Source organism: Mandrillus leucophaeus, unplaced genomic scaffold, assembly GCF_000951045.1.
Source record: "Mandrillus leucophaeus isolate KB7577 unplaced genomic scaffold, Mleu.le_1.0 Scaffold827, whole genome shotgun sequence".
Lineage (NCBI taxonomy): Eukaryota > Metazoa > Chordata > Mammalia > Primates > Cercopithecidae > Mandrillus > Mandrillus leucophaeus.
This window is the reverse complement of record NW_012108997.1, coordinates 812468-834589: the sequence shown is the minus strand read 5'-3', so window position 1 is coordinate 834589 and position 22122 is coordinate 812468. Positions and strand designations below refer to the sequence as shown.

Sequence of the window (22122 nt, the reverse complement as noted above, 5' to 3'; positions counted from 1 at the left end):
GAAACAAATGATAAAATGACAGATATTGATGGATGGCAGAATATGTACCCCCAACTGTGCCTTGTGGGTATAAGAATTATTTTGAGCTAAAGGTGCTTCCAAAGCAGCAAAGGTAAAAATGTCATTCTAATCTCTTTTCATACTGGAAAGAGGAGATAAAACTTCCCATGTGAGAGATGTACTCCCTGTACTAGAAGAAAAGAAATATTCTTGGCTGAACAGTCATGACCAAGATAATTCTATACGTACCTTGTTAAAATAATTATTATTTTCTTATATTGAAATTTGTAATCAAATGTATTGAGAGATTGAGCTAATGTCTCCTCAGGACATGATACTTACGTATTACTATTTTCGTTTTATTGAAAATGTCTGATCTGAGGAAGAACTGGATCTAGCTAGCCATCAGCTGTTTTCTGTGTTACAGAGTTATGCACAAGCTTATCAAAATATACAAATAGCAGTGGATCAAGGGAGGAACAGAATAGTTAAATTAATACAAGACTATGAAAATCTATGTGGTGGCTTTCCCAGACAAATTAGATTTTAAAAAAAGACTTGAACATGTCAAAAAGAACCTTTATTTACTTTCATAACAGCCTCTTATGCAATATTGTCAAATGACTTTGGAGCAGGTGCTCTTGGAACTGGAGTTTTCTGACCGTTCCGAGCTTTTGGAAGAGGCACTGCCTTCTGGCCTGTGGCTTCCTGGGAAGGAGCCTTCTAGGCTGGAGCCTTCTTTCCTACAGTGGTCATGTTTTTTTGCTGGGACTTTAATAGCAGCTGCAGAAGCTGCAGCAGCACCTTTAGCAGCAGGTGTTTTTTCGGGAGAAGTTTTCACGACAGCTGCCTCTTGAAGCTTCTTAATTTCATTCTTGATTATTCTGCTCCTCATTTTCTTTGCATTCATAACTTTAAAATTATCAAAATCTGTCATCTTGGCTTTCCTTTCTATGGCTTCAATCCTTTTGTTCCACCTTGTGGCTGTCCATTTTGTACTGACACTGGCCTTCTGCCAGGCTTGTCGGACATACTTCTGGAGGGTGCTGTGTAGGAACTTGAGGATGAAGTCAGTGAGCCACATGCATTTGAAACGAGCGGCCTGTCTCCTTACCCTAGTGCAATGTCCATCAACCAAAGTCCTGTTTTGATCAATAACATTTACAATCGGGACCAGCTTTCTGGCATGAGGTCCAAAGGAGACTTAGGCCACCTGGCCAACCTCTGACACACTTGAACACCTTATGTAGATCGATCCCTACTCTACACTACTTCTTCAAATGTTAGGCATATTAGTGTTGTTACTATTTCTACATTTGTTCTATAATGCTACACATAATGTAAGTATGCTGACAGATATGATCATTTTGCTTTAAGGAGTCTGTGACCAGACACTGGAATTCGAATTTTTCATTGTTTTCTGGCATCACTTCTTAGCATTAAAAGAACAAACACCAGCTTGGTTATTTTTATTTTTACCCTAAGGGATGATTTGCTTTGCTTGCCTAATGCCTGAAAATTTATTTCTCTTTCCTTGAAATTTAACAATTTAAATGAGTTATTTTTAAAAAACAAAACAAACAATACATCTCTCTCAAATCAATATTCATCTCCCATGATTTCTTGTGCCATATCTTCAATATTATGCATGTAAATATATTTCCTAATTGTTGTTGTTAATCCTTTAGAAGTGCATTGCCTCATATACAAGCTGTTTTTTTGTTTTCTTTAAACTCACGTACTTACTTCTTATGTTTAGCATAATGTTAATGTATTATAATTTTTCTTTTCTTTGAAACAGAGTCTTCCTCTTTCACCCAGGTTGGAGTGCAGTGGCACAATCTCGGCTCACTGCAACCTCCATCTCCCGGGCTCAAGCGATTCTCCTGCCTCAGCCTCTCGAGTAGCTGGGACCACAGGCGCATGTGTCATGCTCAGCTAATGTTTATAGTTTTAGTAGAGTTGGGGTTTCGCCATGTTGGCCACGCTGGTCTCGAATTCCTGACCTCAGGTGATCCAATCAACTCAGCCTCTCAAAATGCTGGGATTACAGGCAAGAACCACTGCACCCAGCCTTAAATTTTTTTTAAGAACGATTTCCGAGGCTCTCAATGGTAATACACTGGATACATAAAACAAAATGAGATTACGTGCTTTGCAGCAACACAGATGCAGATGGAGGTCATTATCCTAAGCAAACTAATGCAGCAACAGAAAAGCAAATACCGAATGTGCTCACTTACACCTAGGAGTTAAACACTGAGTACACATGGACACAAAATAGGGAACAACAGACACCAGAGTCTACTTGAGAGTGTGGGATGGGAGGAGGGTGAAGATAAACAAAAACAACCTATTGTGTAGTATATACATTATCTGGGTGATGCAATAATCTGTATACTAACCTCCATGACATGCAATTTACCTATATAACAAACCTGCACATGGGCCCCTAAACATAAAATAAAAGTTAAAAAAAACTCAGGTCTTACTTAACATGAAGAGTTTGAAAATTATATCCTCACTTTAATCAAAAGATGTATACCATCACATTAAAGATGAACTAGAAACAAACATAGGAGACATCAAGGAAAATCGCCCATTTTTAAACAATATATTAAGTTAAATAATAAAATATGAAGCACTTCTCTGAGAATGTGAAGGAATAAGTTAGCCTTCAAAGGGTTACCCAAAATTAATTCATATGTCTGGGATGCCTAAACAATTTCAATCCTAGAACTTAGTTTGAACTACTTAAGGAGAGTCAGTCATTCAGATAGCTAACAGAAGCAAATTGAAAACCCCTCTAGAAGGATCCAATCACAACTGAACTTCAAATCTGGAAAATATTATTAGACACATAAGCTCATAGTCAAAAAATACTTTTTTAAATAGAAGTATAGTGTAAGAAAGCCAGAGCAAAGTAATTTATAGAAGTAACAGAAAGACAGCAACTAAAGATATTAAAATTTCCAAAGACAGAATGAATGCCTGATTGAAATTTGAGAGGAAAGAGAGATATAATGACAGAGGCAAGTGGTTGCAGAGAAAGTAGCCAACATTTTTAGAAATGAAGAAAGATATTACGGAAGATACCAATTAAGGAACTCAACAAATCTCATAATCAAATGTAAAAAGAATGCATACATGAAACTTCAGATCAAGAAAGATCAAAATAAGATTTTTAGGGAGTTCAAAATAAATGACCTGATTTACTCTGTATATGTTAGAGAGAAAAACGGCAAAAATGTGAAAAATACACAATTCCAAATATCTTAGCACTAAAAGAAACAACACAAAGATTTAAAATCATAGGACATTCAACACTTGCTCTCCATAGTAGACCTAACACATAGACACACCAACAAAAATCAAAAAGTATATAGATGACTTGAACAATCTGACAGCCAACTTAATTGCTTTATAGAATATAAGAGTGATATATATTCTATTTAGGCAACATAGCCAATATGTGCCATAAAACAAAACTCAAAAAGTTTAAAAGAATTAAAATCCTACAAAGAATGTTATTTGACCTTAACAAAAATGTAGTCATTAACTGACTGAAACCGGAAATAGATAACAGGATGATACCTGAAAAATCGCTAAATATTTGGAAATTAAACAACACACTTCCAAATAATACGTGAATTAAAGAATTAACAGGAGAAAATAGAAAGTATTTGAATTGAGGAAAATGTAAAACACAACACAGCAGCACCAGAGGGATGCAAATAAAATACTGCTTAAAAGGAAATATGTAATATTGAATGTTTGCATTTGAACTGAAAAAATTAATAATTTAAGCCTTTTCCTAATAAGAGTAGAAAAGACCAGATTAAACCAAAAGATTAGTAAATAAAATTGACTATATTTCTACATAATATCAATGAACAATTATATATTGAGGTTAAAAACAGAACCGTACACAAGAGCAACAACAAATATTAAATAAAGCAAGGGTAAATTTAATAACATTTAATAAAATATGTGCAGTATTTGGATAATGAAAAATATGAAATAATCATTAAAAATCATTACAGACCTAAGTAATTGAAGAGATAATCCATAATCCATAAGAAGACCTGATATTATTCATGTATCAATTCTCCCCTAATTGAAAAATTAATCGGTGAAATCACTCACACACAAAATTTGAAGCAAGACATTTTGTAAAATTAGCAACTTAGTTAAAATAAAAATATATGAGAAAGCAAAAGATGTAGATTTTCTAAAGTAACGTAAAAAATTGGGAGATTTCATACTACCTTATTTCGAAGTTTACAATAAATAAAACAATACTCGTAAAGACAGTGTGCTACTGACATAAGAAGACCGATACATTTCATTTCTGGGATCTTTATTGTATTTCATTGGTCCACATAAGTTTTTTATGCCAGTACCATGCTAGTTTGGTCACTATAATTTTGAAGTATAATTTGAAGTTGGGTATGTGATGCCACCAGTTTTGCTCATTTTTCTTAGGATTGCTTTGGCTATTGTGGGTCTTTTGTGCTCCTATATACATTTTATTTCTTTAAAGAATGTCATTCATATTTTGATAGGGATTGGATTTAATCTATAGATTGCTGGCAAAAAAAAATAGACATATAGATCAATGGAACCGAACAGAGAACCCATAAACAAACCCATACATTTAAAGTAGACTCATTTTCAACAAAGGCCCCAAGAACATCCATTGAGGGAAGAGCAGCCTTTTCAATATATGGTACTGGGGAAACTGGATATTCATATGTAGAAGAATGAAACTAGACCCCACCTATCATCAAATACAAAAATGAAATCTAAATAGATCAAATACTTAAATCTAAAATCTGAAATTCTGAAACTACTAGAAGAAAACATTGGGGAAATGTTCCAGGGCATTGATCTGGGCAAAGATTTTTTAAGTAAGACTTCAAAAGCACAGGTGCCCAAAGTAAAAATGAATAAATGGGATAATAAGCTAAAAAGCTGTACAGCAAAGAAAATACTCAAAGAAGTTAAAAGACATCCCACAGAATGGGAGAAAATGTTTGCAAACTACCCATCTGGCAAGGGATTAATGGCTAGAATGGATGAATACGTATTAATATGTTATTATTATTTCAATAATTTAATAGAAAAAACAATCTGATTTAAAAATGGACAAAAGACCTGAACAGACATTTCTCAAAAAACGACAAAAGACCAACAGGTATATGTGAAAATTGTCAACATCACTAATCATCAGAGAAGTGAGGGTCAAAACCACAATGAGATATCATCCTACCTCAGTTAAAATGACTTTGATTTAAAACAATGGATACTGGCAAGGATGTGAAGAAAGGAGAATGCTCATACACAGTCAGTGGGAATGTACAGCCCCTCTGGAAAATATAGAGGTTCCTAAAGAAACCATAAATAAAAGTACCATATGAACCATACTGCTGTGTATATTAAAACACAAAAGGAAATCAGTATATTGAAGAGCTGTCTGGATTCCCATTTTTATTGCAACATGAGTCACAGCAGCCAAGATATAGAATCAGCCTAAGGGCCTATCAAGGAATGAGGAAAGAAAATATGATATGTCTACACAATGGAATGTCATTCAGTCATAAGCAAGAATGAAATGCTTTTGCAACAACATGGATTGAACTGAAGGAAACTGTGTTAAGTGAAATAAGCCAGGCACAGAAATACAAATAACACATATTCTCACTCATATGTGGGAGCCTAAAAAATTGATCTCATGGAAGTAGCGAGTAGAATGATGGCTACCAGAGGCTGGAAAGATAAGGAAGGAGGGGATAATAAATAGGCATTGGTTAATGCATACAAAAATACAGTCAGGTAGAAGAAATAAAAACTAATGTTTCATAGCACACTAGGATAACTATAAATAACAATAATTTATTTATATATTTCAAAATAACTAGAGGGGTAGAGTTGGAATGTTTCTAACACAAATAAATGACAAATGCTTAAGGTGATGGATATCCCAATTATCCTGTTTTGATCACTACACATTATTTCCTTGTATCAGCATATTACGTATACTCCATAAGTATATGAAAATATTACATATTCATCAAATTTAAAAATAAAAAGGTGAATCAAAACCAAAACAATAAAAAAGAAGAGAACTATGAGCCCTGGAGATAATTGGATCAGAATAGAGATTACAAAAGCTGACCCACATTAATGTAATTTTGAACATATGTATCAAGATAATTAAATGGAAAAAGGTGTGTCTTTTAAATAAATGATGTTGAAGCAACTAGACATCCATATTTCAATAAAAAAAGAAATTCTCGACCTTTACTTGACGATATACAAAAAATTACCTTGATATGGTTCCTAGCTGTAAATGTTAAGAGTTAAGAAAATGAAACACTGGAAGTAAACAACGTTCTTACAATCTTGAGTTTGACAAAGATGTCTTATACAGTACATAAAAAGATATGAACTACAAAAGAAATAAAACTGGACTTTAAAAAGTTCAACTATTTAAAAGGTTAAGAAATTGAAACAATAACCACAAACCTCAAAGATATTTCAAAACACTTGTCTGGTAAAGGATCCTTATGAGGATCATTTAAAGAACCCTAACAATTTAATTATAAGAAGACACATAATCCAAATTTTAAACTGGGCAACGTATTAAAATGAACAATGCACCAAAGATGAGAAATAATGGCAAAAAAACTTATGAAAAACTGTTCAGCATTATTAGTCCTTATGAAAATGCAAATTAAAATCACAATAAATGCCAACTACACACGTACTAATGTAAAGACAACAATTGCATAAACTCTCTTAATGCTTTTAAGGCTGCAGAACAATTGGAACGCTCATACATTGATGGTGATAAGTAAAAAGAATACTTTCACTTTGGAAAACAGTTTGAGAATTTCTTTCAAAGTTAAACATATTCTTACTAGCAATTCTACTCTTGAATAAATAGCATATGTTCTCAAAAGGACCTCTGCATTGATGTATATAGCAGAATTATCCATAATCACCAAAACTAGAGAGCACTCAAATATCCAACTGGTGACTGAATTACACAAACTGCAATGTATCCATGCAATAGGATATTACTAAGCGGTAGAAGGAACACACTTCTGTTAAATGCAACAATGTGAATGAATCTCAAAGTATTAAGCAATTTGAACAAAACCAGGTTGAAAAGGCTAAAAATAAAATTCTATATAAATGACATTCTGTGAAAGGAAAAACTGTAAAGAAAGAAACGATTACTGATTTACAGGGTCTGCACGTAAGGAGAGAAAATTGCCTACAGAGGGACTTTAGGCAACTTTTTGAGGTTTTGAAAATATTCAGTATCTTGATTGTAGTAGTTATTATATTATTGAATACTTCTGTACATCTAAAAATAGCAGATTTGACTGAATTTAAAAATCTCAAATCTGTCTACGTAACAAACATAAATGACAACAGCAAAAAAGAATGCGTCATAAACAAATGAACAAGGAAAGTCATACATTAAAAAATAAAAACTTTATGGAATATTTTCCTAGTATTTATAACAAGAAAAATCACATGTGGAATTAACTATACAAATATAATTTATTATAATATACACAGAATTGTTCTGTGTACTGTCATTAAATAAAACCAAGTTTAAAAATTAAACTTCATTTCAGATATTTAAATAAGTGATTTTCTTATGTGTTATATTTATTAAGGGTTTGGTGTAATTATATAAATAACTGGGATCCTTGTATTGGGGATCATTAATTTTGTTTAAAAGTAATTTTTTTCTTTGCTTTAAAGTAAAGGCCTTTATGATTTTACTAAAGTTGCTGAATTATTTCCCAATAAAAATAACTTTATAGTCGGTTTCTTCAGTTCACTATGCAATCACTGTGGCAAAATTTAAAACGTTTTACACTGTTACTTCAATTTTTAATCCTTTGCTCAACATTAGTAACCCTTTATTAATTTCAGCTATATTTAAAGTGAAACTCGCAGAAAAAGCTAGAAAATGTTGAAAATTGACCCAAATGTGCTTTATATTAGCCCCAAATTAAATGCTTTGGAACAATGTTATTGTATTTATTTTGGTCACGCAGTAGTTCAGTTATATATCTTTGATAGCAAATCTGTGACAGGTGTACGATAGTCACTGACCTAGATTTAACCTAGGCATGCACAGTGATGACCTGAACGTCTCATGCAGGTTACAATCTACCAGAAGGGGATTAAAAAAAAAAAAAATTAGAATGTGCTATTTAGCAAACAAGACACTTTCAAATTTGATAGAGAGGACCAGAGAAGAGAGGTTTGCATAGAGGAAGGGATCATAGCACTCACCTCAAAGACTCAGGGCATGAGCTAAAGAACAGTAAGGAGTAGTCAAGTGAACAATTATAAAAATGGTATTTTCGGGCCTTGCGTGGTGGCTCACGCCTGTAATCCCAGCACTTTGGGAGGCTGAGGCAGACAGATCTCAAGGTCAGGAGATCGAGACCATCCTGGCTAACACGGTGAAACCTCGTCTCTACTGAAAGTACAAAAAAATAGCAGGACGTGGTGGTGGGCGCCTGTAGTCCCAGCTACTCTGGAGGCTGAGGCAGGAGATTGGCGTAAACCCGAGAGGCGGAGCTTGCAGTGAGCGGAGATCTGGCCACTGCACTCCAGCCTGGGCCACAGAATGAGAAAAACAAGAAACAAAAACAGGGATATTTTCAAGAAACAAAAACGAAGTACTCTTTCTTGAAACTTCACTGTGGCATGGAGAACAGCTGGGATGTGTTGATGTAGTACCTCTTAACTGATGACTGAAAGTCTGAGTTTTATTCTAAGTATAATGAGAAACAACAAAATGTACCTAAATGTGGTAGAAATATAATTTCTATTGTTTCTAAATAACTATGTTTTCTGCTGTGTGGAAAATAGTTTGTAATATCAAAGTGGGAATTGGAAAATCAGTTTTGAGGCCATTGTAGCAGTTGGTTCACATGAGGAAAGAAGATTGCTTGCACAAAGGCGTTGGCCTTGGAGATGGTGGAACAAACCTAGAAAGTCTTTAAACAGAGGTAAACTTTGGTAAACTTTAGTGTTAGTTAAAGTGTTGGATTTGCTACTTAAGATTTCTGTGAGAGCAGAGACATAGATTCTTAAATTGAGGTCATTGATTTTTAGATGTTACATAAATCAGGCATATAATTAAGATAATTGTTAATGATAACATATTGTGACTGAAATTTAAAGACTTTTGAGTTGTATAAAACAAGGCTTAGTTTTCTCAGGAGGTTCAAATGGACCAAGATTAGTTACCTACTCATATTAGTTCCTGTTGCAGAGTACTAGGATGGGTCAGGGAGAATGTGATGTATAATTAGGCTATATGTCGATATTGCTTGCACAAAGGTGCTGACCTTGGAGATGGTGAAACGTATCTGGAAAGTCTTTGGACAGAAGTAGACCTTGGTAAACTTTAGTGTTAGCTAAAGTATTGGATTTGCTACTTAAGATTTCTGTGACAGCAGAGACATAGCTTCTTAAATTATATATTTTATATATATATATAATATATATATATTTCTTAGACTGATAATTCTTAGACTAATAATAATAATGATTTATTATTATTATTATATAATATATTGTAGGCCAGGTGTGGTGGCTCACGTTTGAAATCCCAGCACTTTGGGAGGATGAGGCAGGCAGATCACCTGAGGTCAGGAGTTCAAGACCAGCCTGGCCAACATGGTGAAACTCCATCTCTACTAAAAAAAAAATACAAAAATTAGCCAGGCTCAGCAGCTCGCACCTGTAGTCCCAGCTACTCAGGAGGCTGAGGCAGGAGAATCGCTTAAACCCAGAGGTGGAGATTGTGGTGAGCCGAGATTGCGCCACTGAACTCCAGTCTGGGTGACAGAGCAAGACTCCATCTCAAAAATAATAATAATAATAATATATTATATAATATGTAGGCATATATAGGTATATATATATGCAACATATATATGCATATATATATGCAACATAGACTAATAAATTATTTTACCTATTCAAATTTTATTTCAGGATATTAGACTTTGTAAAAGCATAGTATTTTAGGGACTCAATGTAAAAAATCATAGATCTAAAGTATGCCTAATAAATCCTAAAATAATATTAGAAGTAAGATATTTTCATAGTCATATGATATGGTTTCACTCAGCGTCCCCACAGAAATTTCATGTTGAATAGTAATTTCCAATATTGGGGGAGGTACCTGGTGGGAGGTGATTGGATCCTGGGGGTGGTTTTCCCCCTTTCTATTCTCCTGATAGTAAGGAGTTCTCATGAGATCTGATGGTTTAAAAGTGTGTGGCACTTCACCCTTCCCTCGCTCTCTGTGAAGATATGCTTGCTTCCTCTTAATCTTCCACCATGATTGTAAATGTCCTGAGGCCTCCCCAGCCATGCTTCCTTTACAGCCTGCAGAGCTATGGGCCAATTAAACTTATTTTCTTCATAAATTACCCAGTCTCAAGTATTTCTTTATAGCAGTGCATTAATGGACAAATACATCATCTTTAGGGATTTCCTGTGAAGGGCCCTTACTGTCATGTGGAATAATCACTGCTTTAACTGATAAATTCATTCCATGGGAATACAGGTTAATGATTCTGTATCGGCTATACATGTTTACTGGAAATGAGCCAATATATGCATGGTGTGCTTTTGCCAACAGACTTCTGCTGGAGTTAGGGTTTACATGTAAGCAGGAGGAAGGATCTAAAACGATCTATGTGGTAATGCAGTAGACCTGGAGACATCAGTGTGGACTCATGTTTCATAAAATGTAGGTGAAGACAGTTACTCACAGAACTATTTATACATCTATAAAAATAGATCTGTCCATCATCTATCTATTGGTCTATCTGTCTGTCTATCTATCTATCTATCTATCTATCTATCTATCTATCTATCTATCTATCTATCTATCCATCCATCCTATCTGTCTGTCTATATGATGTTTTTTCTTGCTCTGGTAGTTAAGAAAACCTAGAAGCAAGGGCATGCAAGTAGCCACAAGCATATTCAGCACTCAGATCTCAGCTTCTAATAACATTCTATAATAAAAGTTTCCTTGGAAAAATGGCTGACGCCAAAACTAAGGCAAAAAAGAAAATATGCAAGATGAGACTTCAGTATCTTGTTGTGAAAGAAAATAAGGAAGTCCCCCTCAACAAAACCAAGTTACCTTAATGCGGAGGTAGTAAAGGAAAGAAGGAGCCAGGAGAAAGATCTCCCAATGGCCAAAGCAGAAAACATTTGAGTAACAAAATAAATATTATGGCGTTTAATCCAAATTATAAAATAAATATCCACAAATTCATACTAATATAAATAAATGCCTGAATAAATAAATGATGGGAGAAGAGACAAATATCTCATGCAGAAGAATCCCTAATGTATTTATATATGCCCTGTCCTAAAGTTGGGGAGCATAAGCCTTCACCCCTTCAAGGTAGACTATGCTTAGTGATTTCTTTCTGAGAATGACAGTTTGGGAAGGGAGAAGAGAAATACTTTGCAGCAGAAAACTTGACAAACACTACCTCATGCAGGTGACTAAGGTCAATATCAACCATGAAAAATTATTTCAATACCCTGATATCATGCTTGTAAGTAGGTACAATATAAAGAAATGACACTTCTGTGATATTCTGCCCCCAAACCCATAACCACAGTAAACTATGATGCAAAATCCTTGACAAATTCCAAAATATAGATACCCTGCAAAATACACACCCAGTATTCCTGGACACAGTCAAAGTCATCACAAGCAAGGAAAGTCTGAAATACTACCACAACCAAGACAAACCTAAGGAGACCAGATGACCAAATAAAATGTTTTATCTTGGATGTAATTGAGAGACAGAAAAAGGACTTAAGACTAAACTAAGAAAATGTGAATAAAGTATAAACTTTAGTTAATGAGAATGTATCAATATTGTTTCATTAATTATAACATATTAACATAAGATTTTTAAAATGAGGGAAATGGGTGTGGAATATATGGGAACTCGGAACTGTTTTCTCAATGGAAATCTAAACCTTAAAAAATAGTCTATTAAAAACATCAACAGATAATACAAAATGAAGTTCATGCTATTTTATTTCTAGACACATATTCCATAGTATTAGTCAAAAGTGAACTTCTCCTTCTCATGCATCTTTTTCACCTCTGTGCATCTACCTATACATTTCAGATGTACAGTCTGACACATTTAAGGAGATTTTACTGATCTCTACAATAGTTTGCTGTCATTGCCTAACAAGCCACTCCACAACCTAGTGGCTTAAAACAATGACCATTTGTTATTGCTTTTAATGTGTTCCAGTTGTCTGATTCTTTTGTTTATACCTAGGCTCTCTCTTGCATGTATTTACTGTAAGCTGATGGTAAATTAATTGGGTCTGCTTCTGAGAATCGACTTGGTATTGGCTGCTTTGATTTTCTTCTATGTGATAGCTCATTTTTCAGAAAACTGGCCTAGTCTTGTTCACATGATTGCATTTCCAGGTTTTAAAAAGAAAGTGAAAGGATAACACAACTTTGCTTCTGCCACCTTCTATTGGCCAAAGCTATCACTAGGCCAATGCACATTTGAGGGGTGGAGAAATAAATTTTACCTGTTAATGAGGTAAGCTAAAAAACATCACATTGTAAATGGACCTGGATAGAAGGGGTTAAGTAATTCTGTCCATTTGTCAATCTATCACATCCACTTCTATGGAACTAACCCCTTAGTATTTGAATTTCAGGAACCGTTTCCATCTGATCTTGTCCCCTAGATTTATTATGGCAGGACAGGTGCAATAGGTAAATTGTTATGTATCCACTACAGTGTCTTATAGGACATTGCATTTCTTTGTAAATTAGGAGTTCAGTAAATGTTAAATCCAAGTGTCTTCAAATTTAAAACTGTAGGATTTAGGTGTATTTTTCTAATTCCCTCAAGAAATTAAAAATATCAAACACTTTCAACAATAATAGAACCTTAGAATAAAGCTGCTGTATTATGATTCCTTTACCACTTCATAGAGAGACAAAATCTTAGTCCTTTTGAGGTCTTAGTTTATTACCTTCAGCATGGTAACAGTTGTTATTGTAATGAACTCACATTATATTATCTAAGTGGGGAAAATCTTATATATAAATTTAGTCCTTTGAATTAAAAAATAAATAAGGATTAGATAAACTATTTAGACATAGTTTCATATAAGAAATGGATATCTGAATGGTTTTTCAGCTTCCCAGTTCCACTGACCAACATGCTACAAATTTGATGACATTAGACCAGTAGTCAAGTTCCAGAACCATAAACAGGCACGTTAGGAATTTCACCTAGAATCAGTTTATCATTTGACTGTCAGTCATCACAACTTACATGCCAAATTGTTGTATATTACTTTACAAATAAGTTAAGTGGAAATTTGCAAGTCAGAATTGTATGAGAGATTAAATTACTCAAATATGAGGGTATGTTTTTAAAGAAATATCAGAAAGATATTTCTATATCTATATTAGATTTCTAATTTTGTTCCAAATAATAATTAAACAGATTGCTAAATATTCCCACTGTGTTAACTTTATAGTTGTTCTACATCAAGTGGATAAATTGTTAGTTAAATATCTAAAGTGCTTATGCAGTCAGTAACAATGAAGGCATAACCTAGTGTCATATCTTTTCCTACATTGCTAACTGATTATACAAAATGTCCTTTGCTGACTAAGCTGAGAAACCATCATTCATATTAAATTAAAATGGAATGTTAGAATCCAAGAGCATTGAATTGGCTGATGAATAACATCCTGAATGTCTCTTCAAGTGTTATGGATATTATAATAGGAACATTCTCTGGCACATGGCAGCTTCTTGCAAAATTAGGAAGGATCAATTTTGCTTTGTCACATAGAAAGATAAAAATAACATCACTTAGCTTAAAAAGGTACAAATGACCCTTAATACTATTTAAAAATATATTCTGTTTGTCGTGATCACAAGAAGAAATTAAAAGAAATTGAGAAATTTTTTTTTTTAGGTTTAAAGGATAGATAAAAGTGTTTAAGTATTTTCAGTTGTATATAGCTTATTTTAAATGTCCTCAATGTCAGAAGTTCTACTTCACAGAATATACCATTTGTAGGTTAAATTCTCATTTTTACACTCATTTTCAGCTTATTTTTCAAGATAAATAATATGTTGGAATAAGCTGGATAATATTGAAATAAATATTTGCCTAGTATGAGTGTTGGAGACCTACAGGCTAGTCTCAATTTTCTCTTTTGAGGAATGGTATTGATTTGGTGACCCTGAAGTATGATAAAGGCAGTTTTGTTTAATTAAAAAAAGACAAGTTTTGAGATGAGTACCTGAGTTTAAATCCTGGTACATTACTTCTGACCTTAACATAGTCATATAATCTCTGATCCTCAGTATAAATCAGTAAAATATGAATATTTAAAACATTTTCTCATAAACTGTATTTTGATGAGATACAAACCTAAGAAGTTTGCTGTGAAGAAATAGGAGGGTGGTGTATGTTTAAATGCCATGCAAAACCAAAAGCTTTTAATACATATTAGTTCATCATTAAGTATATCATTACTGTTTATAATCTTTCTACCCCCCATATTTTCTGTCTTCATTTTCTACACAGTCTATAAATCTCTTAGCTGAGAGATACTATATAGACTTCATTTTTACTTCGAAAAAAATGAAAGTCATTTTTTAACCTGGCAATAGTTGATTGATCCCTAAGATTCAACTCCTCATCTTCCTTTTAATCATGTCCTAAATATGTATATTGATATATCTGAGCCTATGCTCAGAGTCTAAAAATTATTTCGATGTTCCTATTAAAATTTGAACCCCTGCTGAATTCTAAAGTGTATATCATGGCAAACACTGAAGTGTCTAAATATTTTTAAATAATATTTTTTTCTTCATTTTCCTTGCAATGAAATGGCATGTAAATTGAGAAACTTAAGTCACATTCCTTTGAATCACAAAAGGATTGAGCTATTCCAGGTTCAGTGGTCGCCTCAGAATATGACGCTGTTGACTTCCAGTGGTACTGATTACAGACTGAATGTCTGAGATTTAACTATAATTGGGGAGGAATGATCCTCATAAGATTCAGAAAATAGGCCACCAGAGTTGTTGTTTATTCATGGTCATTTCATTGCCAAGATACCTGATTTCTCATGGAATCCCAATGAACTTTGATGATTTGTCGTGTATCACAAGACAATGTCCTGCAAGTAGTGTGGCAAATAGTACAGAGTATTTATAGTGATGAAGACCATGAAGGAAGCATAGGTTCAGAAGAATAAGAATCCTAGATATGTCTGTACTTCTTGTGATTGTAGACTCCTCTTTATTTTTCGCTCAACCCTGTGATTGATTTAACAGTGGTTTAAAAACACACTATTCCTGAATAACAGGTACCACCAAAAATGCTATTAGCCCAAATAATGAGTATGTTCTAAATATATTAACTAGGAGACACCTGATGCACCAAAATCACATACTTAACATTTTAATTTTCTTCAGTAATTTTCTAGTAACAAACCCATAAAATTCCTCTTTCTATAAAGTTACAGAAAGGGAAACTTAGCTTAAAAAGATACAGATGACCCTTGGGACTATTTTAAAATATATTCTGTTTCTCATGATCACAAGAAGAAAATAAAAGGAACTCAGAAACATTTTTAGGTCTAAAGGATAAGAAAAACTGTTAAGGATAAAGGAAACCGAAGAAACTACTTCAGTTGCAGAAAGGGAAATGTTATATGTGATTGCTTTTCTTCTTATGCACTGTCCTCAAGTTTTTCAGAGTGATTTTAGTAAAGGCTCAAGTGAGTAAGGAATAGAGACAAAGGAGATAGGTCTCTGAGCCATGAAATATAAATACTGCAATTTCTCATTTCTGTTAAGGAAATAGGGGAGATTCAAGTCAAATAGATTCCTGCTCTGAAATCTTCACACCTGACTTTCCAGGATGTACATTTTCGTATGCAGACCAGTTTCCTCTTGTTTTCTTCAGTTAATTCAAAACTACACATTTCTCTTCCCCTATACATTTTTGCTTGTTAGTGTATGTCTTGAGCTCTTTTTATATATTTTTTCCTTTCTATGAAATGATGTTTGTTTGTTTATTTTAAAAACAACTTAGGAACTTGTAGGGATGTATGATTTTACCTGACAGTTATACCACAGGTAGACTGTCAGGTTGAGAAGAGTAAATCAATAACTGGTATTTGCTTTTAAATTAATCCTTGATAAAAATTGCTTTTTGTTAGGAGCTAGTCCTTGGCTACTAGTTCGATGCCATCTCCATTTTGGGTGTGACCTGTTTCACCAGCAAGCCTGTTACTCTCCATGACTAACTGTGTAAGTGCTCAAAATGGAATAAATTGCTTTTTTACATACAAAAAGTAAAAATAAATAAATGAAATTTAAAAATTGAGAATTACTTTTTAAATGTTTTTAAGTAAATTTAACTCATCGGTAAGTAGTGGCTAAATTTACCCATTTCCCTTAAACTAATAAATAAAAGTAAAATTTTATATGTAAAATAGATACTATTTAGAAGAAAACAAAATGAAACCTCTGTTTAAATTAGCCTTTGTAGCCATTTGATGAAATTTCTGTAGCTCGAAAGGAAACAAATTGCACTTATTTATTTATTTAATAATTATCAAATTATTAAGACAAATAGTAACACAAACTATTTGTTAAGTGCTTAATATTTTGTTTGTCTGCAGTATGGATTTTTAAAAATGTGATGCTTTTGCTTATTTAAGGACAAAAATTGTTCTTAGAGGAAATGACTTATCTCTTAACTGCTGATACAGAACAGTCATGGAAAGTTTTTTTCTTTTTTTCTCCTCTATGACACATCAAATAGGTTGCATCAATACCAACAGCATCACCATTCTGGACAAATAAAGACATTCTGGTATACTCACCTGTGAGTTGACTTATATAAATGAAAACTGGCAGAGTTACAAGGCTATTTATATTTTATTATAAGAGATTTTGACAAGTAAAACATATTTTAATATTTTTTCTATTTGGAAAGAAAATGTAAAGACCAGCACTTTGTTTGCATGAGGATAGTTCCCATTACTTTTTTTTAAAATACATTTTTTCCATAAGACTGAAAGGCAACACTATTTTACCTACATTAAAAGAGCAATAGCAGGCATGACACCTGAAATCTGTAACAAATAACACAGTTTTTGAATTTTGAAAAGAGATATCCAAGTTTGCTTTTAATCATCCTTATTTTTGTAAAATTTTCTGGAAGTCAATTTTGTTTTTCCAATTCCACAGTCCTTGAACAATTGAGCAATGTACTGTGAAGTTGGAACTACATTTCTTCATTTTCCAATACACCAATATACACAAGTTAGACAAGGTCCTTAACATTCCTTCTCCAGTGAAATCTAAGCTGAACCACTGTCTACAAAATGCTACTGTTATAAGGAGCACTGCACTGTGGAAAGCAGACAAGCATGAAACTAGATTTTTTCCAGCTCTCATTTATTAGTAAGAAAAATGTCTAGAGAGATAAAAAACTTTCCCATGATATTCAAATTTCTACCTAGCTCTCAACAATTTAGATTATGTTCCAGGTTGATAATTAAAAGTTTATGTTATACATATATATCATATAAAACTTTTAATTTGCTTTATATATAATTTGAATTATGTACATTTATATAAAATAATTTGTGCTATAATAAATGTCCTAAATGTTAATCTTCTTTTTATAAATTGCATGAAGTATTCTATACCTTAATTTACAAAGTTTTTCTTTTTCTTTTCTTTTTTGGAGACAGGGTCTCTCTCTGTCACTCAGGCTGGAATGCAGTGGCAGGGTCATAGCTCATTGCAACCTCAAATTTCTGGGCTTACACAGTCTTCCTGCTTCAGCCTCCAAGAGTGCTGGGATTACAGTTGAGAGCTGCTGCACCGAGCTTGCAATACTTTTCTAAACAATCATATACTAGAAAAGAGTTGAGCAATGAATGGCATTACCGAATGTTTCTTCTGCATAAGACACTAAGGCTGTGTAGGAAAAGTTACTAAAAATATTAACTTGCCCAAAATATATTTGAGCTTTGCTTTCAACTCCTGGGATTTGACCTGTAAGTCTTTGGAGCATCCTTCATGGTAAGAGCTTGTTTACTCGGGGCTTTGGGCCAAGCCAGAGGGGTGTCCAAGTGAGAGAAAAGTTTCTGAGTTTTTGTTTCAGGTAAAGTCCCTTTCTGTTTATCACTAGGGACAGAAACTAAAAACCATGGCTTCAGTCTGCTAAAAGCCTAAAATAAAACAAAGCATAACAAAAATAACAATAACAACAAAATAAGGTTGGTTGAACAAGCATATGACTTGGGCAATATGGTATTAGCTCAACTTTCCTGGTGCTGGAGTCTATCACATCAATTATTACTTTAGTGAGACAAGGCAAGTAAACTCAATACTAGAAATTGTGTTGATTATAATTAATGAAATAAATGAGTGAAACTAAAACAAAGAGGATGAAGCTAGATAGAGCAAACTATATTATTAGGTTAGCATAATCTTTTGATGATAGTATGCTGAAATATTTACAGGAAATATTATTTAATAAAGTTAAAGTAAAATTCATTATATAATATAACAATTGTAAATGCAACAATTGAGTGACATTTAGATGACTGCACCTGTCTAGTTTCAAAGCACACACATCACTCCAAAGTAAAGTCCCTTAACCATTAAGCAATTTCACCCACTTCTCACTTCCTACTTCCCTGAGTTTATAGCAACTTCCAATCTGTGTTTTGTGGCTATGTGTTTATATTTTGGATATTTTATATAGGTAAAATTATATAATATGTAGTCTTTTGTGTCTGTTTTTTTCCTCTTAACATAATGTTTTGGGTATTCATTCACATTGTGGCATGTATAAATATCTTAGTCATTTTTATAGTTGAATAATTCATTGCAAGAATATTCACCTTTGTTTATTCGTCTACTGGTAGATATTTGGTCTGTTTCATCTTTTGGCTGTTGTGACTAGTGCCACTATGCACATGTACTTGAGTATCTTTTTTCAAATTTTGTGAGCTAGATGGAGTTGGGAGAATTGTGGAGTCACATGGTAATTCTTTGTTTATCTTTTTGAAGAGCCACCAAATTGTTTTTCCCAATGGCTGTGACTATACCATTTTTCATTCCCTCCAATGATGTGTGTTTTTGTTACAGCCATCCTAGTTGGTATGATGTGGCACCTTATTGTGGTTTTGAATTGTGTTTTCCTAATGACTAATGATATCCAGCATCTTTTCATGTGCTTCTTGGTCACTTGTCTGTCTTCTTTGGAGAAATGTCTAATCAGTCCTTTGGCAATATTTTAACTGGGTCATCAGTCTTTTTGTTACTGACGTATAAAAATTCCTTATATTCTAGATAATAAATATTTACCAGATAAATAATTTGCAAACATCTTCTCCCTTTCTAAGGATTTCCTTCTTATTTTCATAACAATATCCTTTGATATGCCAACGTTTTAATTTTGATGAAGTCCAATTTATGTAGTTTTGTTGTTGTTGCTTTTTCTTTTGATATTATACTTAAGGCCCTAGTACTTAATCTAAGATCATGAAGATTTACCCATATGCAGACTTCTAAGAGTTGTATGATTTAAACTTCATATTTAGGTCACAAAACTATTTTGAGTAAATTTTTGCATGTGCTCTAAGGCAGGAGTCAACTTCATTCTTTTGTATGTGATATGCATTTGTCCCAGCATCGTTTGTTGAAAAGACTACTATTTCCCATTGACTAGTTTGGCACTGTATTTGAAAATCAAACGGCCACATATACATACATGTTTATTTCAGTACCCTTGGTTCTATTCCATTGGTCTGTATGCCTATCCTCATTCCATTACCGTATTGTTTTAATCACTGAACTTTGTAGTAAGTTTGGAAATTGAAAAGTGGGAGTACTCTAACTTGGTTCTTTTTTCCAAGATTGTTTTGGCTGTTCAAAGCTCCTTGCAATTCCATAAGATTTTGAAGATTAGCATGTCAATTTCTACAAAAAGGTCATAGGAGTTTTTATAGAAATTGCATGGAATTTGTAAATCATTTTGGATACTATTGATATCCTAAAAATATTACATCTTCTATTTCATAAACAGAATATATTTCTATTTATTTCTTTCAGCAATATTTTGTAATTTACATTGTACAAGCCTTTCACCATTTTGGTTATATTTATTCCTAGTTATTTCATTTTTTTGAATAAAAATTCTTTTGATTATTGTCAATGATATTGTTTTCTTATTTTCCTTTTCGCATAGTTCATTGATGATGATACAAACACAACTGATTTTTGTTTCTTGATCACATACTCAGTAACTTTGCTGAATTGATTTACTAAATCTAGTAGTTTTGTGAATTGTTTAGGATTTTCTATATGTAACATATTATTTTCCTAAGGCTGTCATAACAAAGCACCACAAACTGAATGACTTAAAGCAACAAAATTATTGTATCAGAGTTCTTGAGACTAGAAGCCTAAAACCAGTCTCCACAAGGCCATGTCTTCTCAAGGCATTGGAAAGGATCTCCCCATGCCTCTTGCTAGCCTCTGGTAGTTGCTAGAAATTATTGGTATGTCTTGGTTTTTGGCAGCATAATTCCAATCCCTGCTTCCAACTTTGAATGCCTGTATTCCCTTCTGTATTCATTTATTCTTATAAGGATAATGGCCATTGGATTAAGGCCATGCTGATTCAGGATGACCTTATATTAACAGATTACATCTTCAAAGATTATATTTCCAAAAAAGATCACACTCTAAAGTTCTGAGTAAACACAAACTTGGGGGAAGACACTATTCTGTTTAGTAGAGTCTGTCCTTTGGACCCCCCAAATTCACATACAGCTCATATACAAAATGCATTCACTCCATCCCAACATGACAAAAATGTATAAGCAACTCCAAGGTCAACTCTAAAACCCAAATATCTAAATATCAAGTCAGGAAAAACCCCATATTTCATCATTTAAATCATCTATGTCAAGTGTGGCTGAGACTCTGAATATGGTACATCCTGGGACAAAATTCCTCTCTACTGACAGACTTGTGATGCTAGAAAACAGGTTATACGCTTCTAAAGTACAACAGTGGGGCAGGCACAGGACAGACATTTCCATTCTGAAGGGGAGGAAGTGGAAGGAATAAAGGTGTTACTGGTCTAAAGCAAGTTTACAACCCAACAGGGCCACATCTATTAGCCTCTAAAATTTGAGGGGAATGCCCTGTGGCTCAGTGTTCTGCCCTCTTATCCTCCCAGGATAGTGGCCTCTCTCAGTCTTCCAGGGTGGTGGCACTGCTGTTTTGATTCTCCTGGATGACAGCCTTGGTGTCTTGCACACACAGGCTTTCTCAGCCCTTGCCTCTCACAGAATTCTTCAGCCCTGACTTCTGGAACCCTTGCTTTGCCCTCTGGCCTTTGCATCCATGTCTCTATCCTCAGAGTCATTATAACTTCATTTTGTCCCATTTCGGTTCCTGTCAGCCCAAGTTGGTAGTGATTCTGCTGGTACAAAATTCTCAAAACCTTTTCAGGTTTCCATGGATGTCATTTAAATCCTCGTTATTCGGACTATATGGGTGCACAGGCTCTAAATCAAATGGTTATAGATATTAACCACATTTGATTGCATATACTTTGTTTATATTACCTTTAGGAGGATCATTAAAATGCAATAAAAATTGTACACCATTATTAAAAAATAGACCTTTACAGCAAATCCTAGTGTTTGATTAAATAATTGGGTACTATTGGCTAGTCAAGTTGGTACAGAGTAAAACTAACCATCCCTAACAGCATCATATCGCCTGCAAAGAGAGATAGTTTTATATCATCCTATCCAATTTGGATGTTTTTAAATTTCTCCTTATTGTCTAATTTGTCTGGATAGAACTTCCAGTAAAATGTTGACTAGTAGGCATCCTTGTCCTTTTTCTGATCTGAAAAAGAAAGCTTTCAGTATTCACTAGTGAGCAAGATGTTAGCTGGAATTTTTAATGAAAGCACTTC

The 22122-nt window shown here is 33.6% G+C and overlaps 1 pseudogene; it reads right to left on the bottom strand.

Annotated features, from left to right (window-relative positions):
• Positions 1-603: 603 nt before the first annotated feature.
• Positions 604-22122, bottom strand: part of LOC105530496 — a 169818-nt pseudogene continuing 148299 nt past the window's right edge.